The sequence below is a fragment of the Pelophylax lessonae genome, assembly GCF_965119305.1.
Source record: "Pelophylax lessonae genome assembly, chromosome: 4".
NCBI classification, from domain to species: domain Eukaryota; kingdom Metazoa; phylum Chordata; class Amphibia; order Anura; family Ranidae; genus Pelophylax; species Pelophylax lessonae.
In genome coordinates, this window is record NC_138771.1 from 480,141,380 (window position 1) to 480,156,110 (window position 14,731).

The window sequence follows — 14,731 nt, forward strand, 5'->3', positions numbered from 1 at the left end:
AGAGACTTAATTCTCAAATTCACCTTTAGTGGCAGGGTGAATCAACAGCCTAGCTGTACCTGAAGATAGGAGTCCACAAATAATTGTGCATAATCAATTTGGAGTACCCCACTATTCCCTTCACCTATCCCTAATTTAAATAAACACAAAACAACAAAATATCCCTGGACTGAATATTGAAATGAGCCAAAGAAGGAGAACTAACGAACTGTATGCTGGTAACTCAGGGGGAACCCGAAAAGTGTGATTCTGGCAGTCCTTATGGGGGGCAGTTCTACACCTGTTTTGGTGGAAACCAAAGATGTAGGGTTTTCCTTTACTTTCAATCTAGATGTCAATGCCCCTTGCAAAAAGAGAGATGCTGAAAAAGCAATAAAAATTTGAGACTAAAAAAAGCTAATACAGCAAGAACAAGGCCTCAGTGTTTTACTGAGGTCAAAAATGCAAAAGTTTCAAAATACAAAAAAATAAGCGGAATAACCCAGAGGTTTCAAAGATGCAAAGGTCCCTCCCTCATGGTGATGGACCTTTGCATCTCTGAAGTGTCATGTTATTATGTTTATTTTATGTACTTTGAAACTTTTTCATCTATGAATAGTGTAACCTTGAGGTCTGAACGTTTGGTATGCTGGCTTTTTTGCAAGTTTATAACAGCATGCCCATTGGCCAAGCAGCTTCAAAAACGTTGTGAAAAATTCAGGATGGATTTTTTTACAAGCAGTAAAACTAAACAAAAAAAAGTTTTGGTTTAAGTTTAAGATGCACTTTAAAATTCTTATAAAATTTTGATATATGTGTTCATATATTATTGGTATATACACTTACCCACCACCTTATTAGGTACACTTTGCTAGTATTGGACCCCCTTTTGCCTTATAAACTCCCTTAATTGTTTGTGGCATAGATTCAACAGGGTGTTGGAAACATTCCTCAGAGATTTTGGTCCATATTGACATGATAGCAGTTGCTGCAGCTTTGTCTGCTGCACATCCATGATGCAATCATCCCCTTCCACCACATCCCGAAGGTGCTCTATTGGATAAAGATCTGGTGACTGTGGAGGCCATTGGAGTACAGTAAACTCATTGTCGTGTTCAAGAAACCAGTTTGAGATGATTTGAGCTTTGTGACATGGTGCATTATCCTGCTGGAAGGAGCCATCAGAAGATGGGTACACTGTAGTCATAAAGGATGGACATGGTCAGCAACAATATTCAGGTAGGCCGTGGCATTTAAACAATGCTCAATTGATACTAAGGGGCCCAAAGTGTGCCAAAAAAATATCTCCCACACCATTACACCACCACCATCAGCCTGAACTGATGATACAAGGCAGGTTGGATCCATGCTTTCATGTTGTTTACACCAAATTCTGACCCTACATTCTGAATGTTGCAGCTGAAATTGAGACTTATTAGACCAGGCAACATTTTCCAATCTTCTATTGTCCAATTTTGAGGACCCTGTGTGAATTGTAGCCGCAGTTTCCTGTTCATAGCTGACAGGAGTGGCACCCGGTGTGGTCTTCTGCTGCTGTAGCCCATCTGCTTCAAGGTCTGATGTGTTGTGCGTTCAGAGATGCTATTCTGCATACCTCTATTTTAACGAGTGTTTTTTTGATTTACTGTTGCCTTTCTATCATCTCAAACCAGTCTGCCTATTCTCCTCTGACCTCAACAAGGTATTTTCGTCCACACAACTGCCGCTCACTGGATATTTTCTCTTTTTCTGACCATTCTCTGTAAACCCTAGAGATGGTTGTGCGTAAAAATCCCAGTAGATCAGCAGTTTTTTAATACTCAGACCAGCCCAGCTGGCACTAACAACCATGCCACATTCAAAGTCACTTAAATCCCCTTTCTTCCCCTTTCTGATGCTCGGTTTGTACTTCAGAAAGTAGTCTTCACCACATCTAGATGCCTAAATGCATCGAGTTGCTACCATGTGATTGGCTGATTGGCAATTTGTGTTACCGTGCAATTGAACAGGTGTACCTAATAAAGTGGCTGATGAGTGTCGTTTTTAATGATATGCTGTAAGATATAATGAAGTGATGAATTCTTTCAGATTGAGGAATATATTTTTCATCATTTATAGCCTTGGTCATTGGTCTCTAGTAAATTACAAGACTGTATTTATGTATGTACTTTAATGTATGTACATTACTGTATGTAATGCCTAGTACTTCTGGGAAGGCCTATGCTCAGTGTCTGCTCCTTACTAAAATTATTGGCATCCCCTTTAACACATTATCTACGAAAATTACAGTAAGATGAACTTTAATGCGTCAATACCTTTGATCACGGACAGGAGATAGTACAAGGAGCTCATAAGATCTCTGTTGGGTCTTGAGCTTTAAAGCGGAGTTCCACCCTGGAATTTTTTTTTTTTTTTAAATACCCCCGGGACAGTCAGGGCTAGTACATTCCACAACGGCTAGCCTCTGATCTGTCCCGGGTTGCACTTACCTGTTAGGACAAATACTTACCTTGAAAAAGTCTTGTCCAGCGCTGCCATCTCAGATGTGGGCAGCTTGAAGCCAGTGCAATCCTCTTCGGCGTCCTCTTCCGCCTTCTTCGGTCCCACGATGCCCTGCGCTGGCCCCGCCGTCACTTCCGGGCGCGCGCGTCATCCCTCCACAGCTTCTTGGCATGCCCAGAAGCTGTTTAGAAGGGGATGACGCGCGCGCCCCGGAAGTGACGACGGGGCCGGTGCAGGCGCAATGATTCCTGGGAGCGATGACGTTCAGCTCCCAGGAATCATTGCAGAGCCAGGAAGTGACGACGGGCCGTGGCCGAGGAAGGAGGAAGAAGGAAGTAAGGTAAGTATATTTTCTTCGCTACGAGGTAAGTAAAAAAAAAAAAAAAATGCGATTAGCCATTTGTTTTTCAGGTGACCCGGAGCGAGAAGATGGAGGTAAGTATAAAATTAGGGTGGAACTCCACTTTAACTCTATATCTGCAGACCATATATCAGACATCATATAAGGCACTGCTTCCCTTTGATTTGGAGTGAGATTTGGTCATATCTCTACTGTACTGCTCACTGTTCTCCTTGCTGGAGAGAATGCTGTATCTGGGGACATGCAGTGCAAGGATCTCTTCTTCTGCTTCATTCATTTTGTGAATATGTGCTTCTTGCACCCCTCCTGCTCTGGCTGTAATCCTCATCTCCTCTTCTCTGATGCTGTCCCCAGCTACAACTCCTTTCTGCCACTGGATGTCCTCAGTCATTTAACTCAGAAAACTGTGGACTATGTGTACAGGGTGTTATGAACATTAGAGGCATTATCACAGTGTTCTGCACTCACATACAATGATGCAGAGAACATTGCTCATCACATCAGCGCCTCTCTCTGCATTATTAAGGACAGCTGTATTTGTTTGATAGAAAAAGGGAAAACCCATTTAATATAAAAGTAAACTACACCAGCATTTTCATGGATGAAGTGAATCCCAATTTTACTCCATCAATCCACAACTCTAGTCCATGACTCACCGCAATATTTGGCTCATCTTCTGGAGAGTTACTCGAGTGAGTCACCCGTTTTTTTCTTTTTCAAAGTTATGGTTCATTTCAGATTGCACATTAACCAAGCGGACATCCTGGTAAACATTCAACTCAGATTTTCATAGCTTGCTTGCCGATGTAACATTGTTTCCAAATGGGAATAAAAAATAAAGCTGCAGGTAATATGCGGTCCATTTGCGGTCCAATGCGGTGCATTTGTATCTGATGAGACTCATCTGGGAATTCTTCCAGCCAGGGAAGGGTTAAGGCCGGCTCAAAACTTACTGCTGACCTCTGGTCCCCCCTCTGAAAAATAATATGACTCTCTCAAGACTCAACAAGCTTTTAATACGCCACAGATACACACAACTGTAATAAAACATACACATGTTCCGTTGAAATGAAATAATTCTCTGTGCGGTGAGCTAGAAGTCCACGATGAACTTGTAATTTATGGAGAACATATAGATACCACACAAGTTTTGGATATTAACCCCCAATGGCTGCATAAATTACAAATGTGAAGTTATGTCTTTATTTCGATGTAGATAGTTCTACATAACGCTATGTCATAATGGAAGTGTCATTTCTTATTCATTTAAAGCATACTGTATGTAAACCCAATCACTCATAGACAATTTAAAGTAGAACTCTAAATAAAATTAAAAATAAAATATTGGCCCAATTAAAAATAAAATAAAAAAGAGGGTTTTCCTGCAAAAGTTGTCACCCACAGTACTTCTTTTCCACCACTAGATGTCCTCAGTCGTCTTGCTTGAATGACAACCTGCATCATACAAAATACTTCCTCTGCGCCTAGACTGTCATTGGACCTGTCCTTATGCTAGATTCACACTTTGTGCATGTTGGGAAGATGTACAAAATCATGCACATTCCCGACAAGCAAAGAAACATGCTGCCTTTTTTTCTTAATGGCACCCTCATGCGTCTGCTAACATGTGCGCCAAAATGCATGGTGCCACAGCCTGTCACATGGGCTTCCAATTGAATGGCCAATTGGTCACTGTTGTCACTGGAAACCTTTACTGAAATATTCCATGCAAAGAGTGCATGTAGACATGAAGTGACTGCAAAGAGGCTACAGGAGATTAGCATCACCGAGAGGTAACAAAGGATTAAAAAAAGGTGAAAAGATGTGCAAATTAACCACTTCAATGCTGCGTCATAGCCAAAGACCGCTACAGTGCAGCCCCATTGTTCTGAAAGGGTGTCCATGGACGTCCTCCCAGAACACACCCTTTTTGACACGCACCAGGCGCGCTCTGAGATAGCTGTGTCCTTTGGGCACAGCTAATAGAGCGACAATTTTTTGCAAAACCTAATGCTTTGGTGTCTGACCTTGGGCCCTTTGGTACTTATTGTGCCACCCTTGGGCCCTAATGGCCAGTAGTCTGATATATGTCAGAGACCTAGGAAACACTCCGAGTATGCTTCCCCTATCTCTGCTTTGGAAATTGCTCTAATGAGGTTGGAGAAAGTGCTCTCTGAAGACGCATGTGTGCAATAGGAGACCAGCTGCACAGCCTACAATACCCGCACTGGTAGAACTGCTGCAGCATAGTACAGTGCCTGCAAATCAGAACTAAGACTCTGTTCTCACCTATGCAACAAGGAAACTAGTGTGATATCACACTTCTTTTGTTGCACATAGAGCCGCACATTGAAACAAATAGAGGCTGCCCTAAACGCAACACAAAAAAATGTGCAAAAACGTGTGTGCGCCATCGCCAAGTTACTAAGTTTAAAGTGAAAAGTTTACTAGGCTTTAGCCTGGTAAAGGAAATACTTTAATTGCACTGACTTTTGTCAGTTAAGTTATTTTTTTTTCTTTACAATACAACACACAACTACAGCTATGTAGCTGTACTGGGCTTTGCTTATTTGACATTAAAGAAGAGAATCACAGGTGCATAAAGTGACTAAAAAAGACCAGGGGCCGGTGGACACCTGTAGGGTGCTGGAGAAGACAGGATACACAGCAAGGCAAATGTCTCTCGGGAGCTCCAGAGGAACTTGGCAAACTTGTGGAAAAATGGAAGCAATAGTAAAGTCCTGGTTGAGGATCAAACATGTGTAGTCCGGGGACAAAGGCAGGTAGCGAAAATAGGAAATTGGCTAAGGTCACAACAGGAAAGCAGGCAGGAGATAATAGCAAAGTATGTGATATGAGTTAGGGTTATACACAGGAAGGCTGGCAGGTAGTAGAGAAAAGTCCTTGGGACAAGCCGGGGTCATACATGGGTGATCAAACAGAAGCAAGGTTGGTGAAGCAAGCCAGAGGGTCAACGCCAAGAGGAGGAGATCAAACAGGTCAGGAACAAGCTAGGTCACAACAGGGAAATCCAAAAGAAGTACGCAGAAGCTCAGGAACACTGGAAGGCTGTTGGCAACCCAGCAATCTGATGGATCCCACACCAGTCTTTTAAAGGCCAGAAAGTGGCCACATCTATTACGCATTGTGTGCGCTATTGCCCATGCGCGTTTGCCAATTTGCACCATGGCGCGCTTGCGTTTCGCCTGTTCACCAATCCCGTACCAGGGCGCACAGGAATGCGCCGGATTCGCCTATTTGTACTACTGGCAACATTGGCAGTCCTCCTATGGCCATTTACCTGACACTCCTATTGCATGTCTACAGTCTCTGACCACCTCCTCTGACCACCTCCTGTAGCATATTTGCTGCCTGTAATAGTCTCCTGTAGCATGTCCGCAGTCTCTGAACACCTTCTGAAGCATGTTGACAGTCTCTAACCACCTCCTGTAGCATGTCCACAGCCCCTAAATACCTTCTGTAGCATGTCCACAGTCCCTGATTACCTCCTTTAGCATGTCAACAGCATTTAACCATCACCTATAGCATCCCTGTAATCTTTGATCTCCTATAGCATACAGTATCTGCAGTCTCTAACTATTTTTTTTAGCACATTAGCAATCTCTGAGAGTCTTCTGTACATATACTGAATAATATGTGCAATATAGGGAAGAGGTATGAAGTTGTACCTGAAGTCTCTATTAGTGTTGAGCGAACACGGACTGTATTATTCGTGTTCGTACCGAATAATTGGATTTTTGTTACCCGAACACGAACACGGACACTTTACTGTATATTCGGGTAAAAATCCGTGTTCGGTCGTTTTATTTCCAGGTTTTGCATGCTTTGGCGCTCTTTTCATGGCGGGCTTTCAACAGCCAATCAACAATCGTTTAACTGGTGTGCCTTAAGCCATCCCAGCCATGCCTGCAAATGTCTCAGTTGCTGTGATTGGCCGTCTGAAGCATGTGACCAAGTCTTTATAAGTTCGAGGCAGCCGCAGCGGCGTCATTATGCTGCTTAGATCAGGGACAGAGCACACATCAACGTGCTGGCTGCTGATTAGGGAAAGATAGGCAGGAAAAAACCATTTGTGTCCGGATAGAATTGAGGGACAGGTCGGAGTGTTTAGGCAGGGCGAGTTGTAGGCATTTTAGGGATAGAGTCTGCTGAATTATAGGGTCAGTGTGTTCTACAAACTACAATCGATATTGCTGTGTGGGGTGGGGTCTGCACTTAGTTCTCCTGATCTACAATCTCTTCTCAATCCTGTTAGGGACAGAGTCTGCTGAATTTTAGGGAAAGTGTGTTCTACAAACTACAATCGATATTGCTGTGTGGTGTGGGATAGGAGATAGGCAGGTGTCAGTGATCCACATCCATTTTTCTGTGTGTGGGCTTCAGTGAACACAATCTTTTTGGGGTGCAGTGAACACAATCCTTTTGGAGTGCAGTGAACAAAATCTTTGGGGGGTACAGTGAACACAATCTTTGGGGGGTGCAGTGAACAAAACCTTTGTGGGGGTACAGTGAACACAATCTTTGTGGGGTGCAGTGAAGACAATCCTTGTGGGGTGCAGTGAAGACAATCCTTGTGGGGTGCAGTGAACAAAATCTTTGGGGGGTACAGTGAACACAATCTTTGTGGGGTGCAGAGAAGACAATCCTTGTGGGGTGCAGTGAACAAAATCTTTGGGGGGGGTACAGTGAACACAATCTTTGTGGGGTGCAGTGAACAAAACCTTTGTGGGGTGCAGTGAACACAATCTTTGTGGGGTGCAGTGAAGACAATCCTTGTGGGGTGCAGTGAAGACAATCCTTGTGGGGTGCAGTGAACAAAATCTTTGGGGGGTACAGTGAACACAATCTTTGTGGGGTGCAGTGAACAAAACCTTTGTGGGGTGCAGTGAACACAATCTTTGTGGGGTGCAGTGAAGACAATCCTTGTGGGGTGCAGTGAAGACAATCCTTGTGGGGTGCAGTGAACAAAATCTTTGGGGGGTACAGTGAACACAATCTTTGTGGGGTGCAGTGAACAAAACCTTTGTGGGGTACAGTGAACACAATCTTTGTGGGGTGCAGTGAAGACAATCCTTTTGGAGTGCAGTGAACAAAATCTTTGTGGGGTACAGTGAACACAATCTTTGTGGGGTGCAGTGAACAAAATCTTTGTGGGGTACAGTGAACACAATCTTTGTGGGGTGCAGTGAAGACAATCCTTGTGGGGTGCAGTGAAGACAATCCTTGTGGGGTGCAGTGAACAAAATCTTTGGGGGGTACAGTGAACACAATCTTTGTGGGGTGCAGTGAACAAAACCTTTGTGGGGTACAGTGAACACAATCTTTGTGGGGGGCAGTGAACAAAACCTTTGTGGGGTACAGTGAACACAATCTTTGTGGGGTGCAGTGAAGACAATCCTTTTGGAGTGCAGTGAACACAATCTTTGTGGGGTACAGTGAACACAATCTTTGTGGGGTGCAGTGAACAAAACCTTTTTGGGGTACAGTGAACACAATCTTTGTGGGGTGCAGTGAACAAAATCTTTGTGGGGTGCAGTGAACAAAACCTTTGTGGGGTACAGTGAACACAATCTTTGTGGGGTGCAGAGAAGACAATCCTTTTGGGGTGCAGTGAACACAATCTTTGTGGGGTACAGTGAACACAATCTTTGTGGGGTGCAGTGAACAAAACCTTTGTGGGGTACAGTGAACACAATCTTTGTGGGGTGCAGTGAACAAAACCTTTGTGGGGTACAGTGAACACAATCTTTGTGGGGTACAGTGAACACAATCTTTGTGGGGTACAGTGAACACAATCTCATACTTCTGAAGCTTTGAGGGTGCTGCCTGTTCTATACTCCTCCTCCTCCTCCTCATCCATCCTTTTAGGTGTACAAACAATAGTAATTGGGGCCTAGTGTGCTTCTGTACGTGTGAAAAACATACACTTTTTTTTGATCATATTTCCTATTCCGCTATTCAATAAAAACCTTTGGGGCTCAATTAAATTGCGGAATAGTCTGTGTCGGTACGTGTGAGATCCACCTTTCCAAGTTTTTGGGGTTCATCTCATACTTCTGAAGCTTTGAGGGTGCTGCCTGTTCTATACTCCTCCTCCTCCTCTTCCTCATCCATCCTTTTAGGTGTACAAACAATAGTAATTGGGGCCTAGTGTGCTTCTGTACGTGTGAAAAACATACACTTTTTTTTGATCATATTTCCTATTCCGCTATTCAATAAAAACCTTTGGGGCTCAATTAAATTGCGGAATAGTCTGTGTCGGTACGTGTGAGATCCACCTTTCCAAGTTTTTGGGGTTCATCTCATACTTCTGAAGCTTTGAGGGTGCTGCCTGTTCTATACTCCTCCTCCTCCTCTTCCTCATCCATCCTTTTAGGTGTACAAACAATAGTAATTGGGGCCTAGTGTGCTTCTGTACGTGTGAAAAACATACACTTTTTTTTGATCATATTTCCTATTCCGCTATTCAATAAAAACCTTTGGGGCTCAATTAAATTGCGGAATAGTCTGTGTCGGTACGTGTGAGATCCACCTTTCCAAGTTTTTGGGGTTCATCTCATACTTCTGAAGATTTGAGGGTGCTGCCTGTTCCATACTCCTCTTCCTCATCCTCCCTTTAGGGTAGGAAAAAATTTAATCGGGCCTAGTCTGTGTTTGTACGTGTGAGATACACAGTTTTTTATCCTATTCCGCTATTCAATACACACCCTTTTGGTGTAAAAAACATTAAATTGCGGCATAGTTTGCATATTTGACATTTGCATATATTGTGCCTTGTTGCGCTGTTTTGAGTACTCCACCAACATGGCCAGTGGCAATGACGCCGTTCTCAGCTTAACTATCCCACTTCTATGCCTCCTTGAAAAAACAATTCGGGCGATGATGGAAGAGGATGTGGCACAGGATGAGGAGGAGGAGGATGAAGAGGTAACATTTCAAAGGCTTTCAGGGCAGTCATTCGCAAGGGGCTCCGAGGGTGGGTTCCTGCACACACAAACGCCAGGGACACAATTGTCCAGCAGGGGCACAGTTCTGGAGGATGAGGAGGATGAGGAGGAGGAGGAGCTGGAGGAGGAGATAGAACCATGTTCACAGCAGGGTGGCACCCAGGCCAGCTCATGGCCATCACTGGTGCGTGGCTGGGGGGATACAGAGGACACGGACGATACACCTCCCACAGAGGACAGCCTTTCGTCGCCTCTGGGCAGCCTGGCACACATGAGCGATTACATGCTGCAGTGTCTCCACAACGACCGCCGAGTTGCCCACATTCTAACTTGTGCTGATTACTGGGTGGCCACGCTGCTGGATCCCCGTTACAAGGACAACGTACCGTCCTTAATTCACTCACTGGAGCGCGATCGCAAGATGCGCGAGTACAATTGCACGCTGGTAGACGCGATGCTGCTGGCATTCCCATCTGACAGCGGGGCCACAGTGGAAGCACAAGGCAGAGGAGGAGGAGGAGGTCGCCAACTCAACCAGGGCACCGCCAGCACCTCAGAAGGCAGGGTTAGCATGGCCGAAATGTGGAAAAGCTTTGTCAGCACGCCACAACAAACAGCAGCACCAGCAGCTCATATGGAACGTCTTAGCAGGAGGCAGCATTTTACCAACATGGTGGAGCAGTATGTGTGCACACGCCTACATGTAGTGAATGAGGGGTCTGCCCCCTTCAACTTCTGGGTCTCCAAATTGGGCACATGGCCTGAGCTTGCCCTTTACGCCTTGGAGGTGCTGGCGTGCCCTGCAGCCAGTGTATTATCTGAACGGGTATTTTGCACGGCTGGGGGTGTTATAACAGACAAGCGCAGCCGCCTGTCCAGAGACAATGTGGACAAGCTCACGTTCATTAAAATGAACCAGGCATGGATCCCACGGGACTTTTCCGTACCTTGTGCAGAATAGCAATGGATACCGACCTTACCCAGCCATTGTTCCATTTTTGCTCTTTCTCACTCTTTTGGGGTGTACCCTCATTTAAAATTTGTGAAAAGAAGCAGTGTTGGCTACCTCGTCCTCCTCCTCAGGGCCAGATTAACGTAGGGGCTATTGGAGCTGCAGCTCCATGCAGGCCCCTACCTTTTATATAGGCCCCGGGTTGGCCATATTCACTGTGACCGCTCTTCTGTCACTTGTAAACACAGAAGTCTGGCTTCTATGCTCGCTTCCCTAGGCAGCACCCTCAGAACCTCCCCACACAGCGCGAAGGCCGGACAAGGAGGGACAGTTGCCGATGCATGGATGTGTTTATGGGCTTCAGAGACAGCATCCCATGTTGAATTAGGCATGCATGGCTGCACCCTTCCTCCTCTGGGTGCATGCCAAGGCACGGCCCTTAAGGCCCTTCAAAATCCTCAGCACCAAGACCATGATGCTCTTAATCCGGCCCTGGTCCTCCTCCACCGCCGCTTCCACCTACACCGCCCATAGGTGTGCGCAGCCTATTGCATTAGGGTGTGCACCCCAAAGTTGAAATACACATGCATGTGTTTGCCTACATGTACATGGCCCCGATACATTACTCTCCCTGCTGGCAAAGAGAAATAGAGCAGAGCAGGTGCGAGGGAGATCTTTCCCATCTCCTCACTGGCAAACAGAGCGATAATGCTATGTGCCCTAGGTGATTAGGGTGTGCCCAGGTACACCAGGCACACCCTGTGCGCATGCCTATGACACCACCACCTCAACCTCCCTCCTACTCCATATGGGCCTCGTCCTTCAGAGATGAAGAACATTGTTTTATTTTTCTGTTTTTTTTTTGTTGTTTTAAGTTATTTCCCTATCCACATTTGTTTGCAGAGCACTTGCCATGCTCTTAACTACGTTTTGCTGCCATTTGCAGCACTCTAGCCCTTTCCATTGGTGTTTTAGAGCCATTTTAGTGCCTTAAAGTTCGGGTCCCCATTGACTTCAATGGGGTTCGGTGTCCGGGAAAAGTTCGGTAAAAGTCCGGGACACGGACCCGGACTTTTTTTTAAAGTTCGGCCGAACCCGTCGAACACGGACATCTAGGTGTCCGCTCAACCCTAGTCTCTATACCAAATAAACTGATCACTACTACACAATTTACCGTTAAAGGTGTCCTGTCCTAAGATATCCACTGCTTTCCAGTAAAATCTAAAAACAATTTGAGCTAAAATGATGCCCTTGATTGGCTAACTGAAACTATTAGGATGCATTTAAAAATAAATGTTTTGGAAAGACTGTCTCTTAAAATTTTTGAATTGTAAATATACAAGACTGGGCATCAAAGCTAAAGTGAATAAGTCTAAGAAGATTTTAATTGTTCACAATTAGACCGTATGAATACAGCCAATACTTTTTGGGGGCAGCAACATCCCCATTCACCAAGGCTTAGGATAATGGAGGATGGAGTGTTGTTGCCCTAGAAACATGTTATTTTATATAGTCAAATTGTGAACAATTATACCTGTTAAAAAAACTGAACAATTAAAATCTTTTACTCTTTGACCATTTCGTTTGGCAAAAGTTTTTCTATATTTACATTTAATTATGTACATTTTGAGCCACATTCTGGTACCCATTGAGCTGAAGGCTTGTTTGCTTTGGGAGCTGCCTTACCAAAGCCAGTGTGCTTTAAAAAAAAAGAAAAAAAAACTTCCTTGTGTTTGTTCATTTGACATGTTTTGAAATCCCCAGCCCTTCCTAAATATATCTTCCTAAAACTTTTAAGTAACCAAAAAGGGCCAATGCTTTTAGGGTCCACTTCTGACGTATGCTTTGTGGTAACGACATTCAAATGTAAATTTTACAGTACATTACTACAAAGCATAGTAAATTTATCTGACTGAATTATATTCATTTAGAATAGTACCCCAATATCTAGGCATAGCAGAAGCCAATAGACCCATGGTGCAGTTCAGCCCAATGCACATGCTGTGAATTGTGGTACGCTGTGGTAAAAAGCAATTCTTTGTGTCTGTTTTTTTGTTCCTTACCATGTTGCTGTCAAACGAATGGGCCTTTATGCAACTCACGATTAGGGATGATCGAACTTTTCAAAAGTTCGGTTCGGCCAGAACATCCGAACTTCCCGAAAGTTCGGCCCGGATTTCAGAACCCCATTGAAATCAATGGGACCCGAACTTCGGTAATCAAAAAACACCATTTTGAAGCCCTAAAAAAATAAATGCCCCTAAAAAGTGCCTAGGGTTCTGGGTCATGCCCCAGGGACTATTAATCACACAAAAAAAAGTTCTTAAAAATTGTCATTTTTGATAGAGAGCCAATTATTGAAAAAATAAAAAAAAAATAAAAATTAAAAAAAAGAAAATTTCTTTGTATTTAGTGTCTGGGGGGTCTAAAAAGTGTACCTGTGAAGTTTCAGCTCTGTAGCATGTCCAGAACCATAAAAAAAAAGATTGTTTGTATTAGGTCACTTATAGAACAGGGATATGGCTCCGCTATTTTCACACCTTGCAGGTTTAGTAGCAAGCATTTTTTTGGGCATTTTTGGGGGGACTTTGGAGGCAGGCAAAACATCTGAACTTCTGTGTAGGGGTATATACACATACACCCATGCCTGTATATATACACATACACATATATAGGTGTGAAAATAGCAGAAATCTATGCTTGCGCTAATTCACACTAATATGGCTTCTCTCCTATGACACCTATATATGTGTATGTGTAAAATACATATAAGTGTGTGTGTATATATAACCCTATACAGAAGTTCAGATGTTTTGCCTGCCTCCAAAGACCCCAAAAAAATGCCAAAAAACGCCTGCAAGGACACACCTGGGCATTTTTTTTTTTGGCGCAGGCATTTTTTTGGGCATTTTTTTGGGGTCTTTGAAGGCAGGCAAAACATCTGAACTTCTGTATAGGGTTATATACATACACACACACTTGTATATATTTATACACATACACACATATAGGCGTTATAGGAGCGGAGCCATATGCCTGTAAATTATTTAATTAGCGCAAGCATATGTTTCTGCTACTTTCACACCTATATATGTGTATGTGTATATATACAGACATGGGTGTATATATATATACACCTACACAGATGTTCAGATTTAATGCCTGACTCCAAACATCTCCTCAAAAAAGCCCTATAAACGCCTGCAGCCAAAAAGCAAGCTGACCGGTGAGAAGCCATATCAGTGCTCTGAAAGTGACATAAGAGAAACAATCTTTTCTCTATAGCGGTCACCCTGATATGGAAGGGTTTTGTCACCCTGCCATAGCAGTCAGAGTCAGTTAACCCTACACTACACTACAGTCCCCTTACACTTAACACTTTCCCTACAGGAACTGAATAATTAAAGCTAACTATAGTGGAAAATAGCACCCTAACTACACTAGATATCCCTTTCCTCACACTAAAAATCGCTAAATGACACTTTGAAGCAGAAGTAACAGAACTGCTTCCACTCTCTTCCATGTCCCTGTATAACAATGCTAGGAATTTGGCAGGGGCTATCTTATATACTGGGGGGCGTATTCACTAATGATTGGACTATGGACCCCCTTGTCACTCCAATCACATTCCTAGCATTCTCCTGCCCCCTCAATTGGCTTTTACTGATGGTTCTGGTCCAATCACGGGCTTTTAAAGCCCATTTCCTGAAGCATTGCATTTTGGTCGGTTCTGGTTGCCGAATTACGAACTTTTTCAGCAAAAAGTTCTAAATTCGGCCGAACCTCGAACAGCCAATGTTCGGGACGAACCGATGGTCGACCCGAACCGTTCGATCATCCCTACTCATGATAATGCATAAAATATCACAATGAACCACAAAGTGTTTGCAGGTGAACTTACTCCATATTTTCAGCTTTCAGCAGTGGCTAAGACTGTTTAATACTTTAGTGCTCCTTTAGGGGTCTATG

At 43.9% G+C, this 14,731-nt stretch overlaps 1 protein-coding gene across 1 annotated transcript in view; it reads left to right on the plus strand.

Annotated features, from left to right (window-relative positions):
* Positions 1-14,731, plus strand: part of ANO2 (anoctamin 2) — a 373,778-nt gene that overhangs the window by 195,121 nt on the left and 163,926 nt on the right. The window lies entirely within an intron of this gene.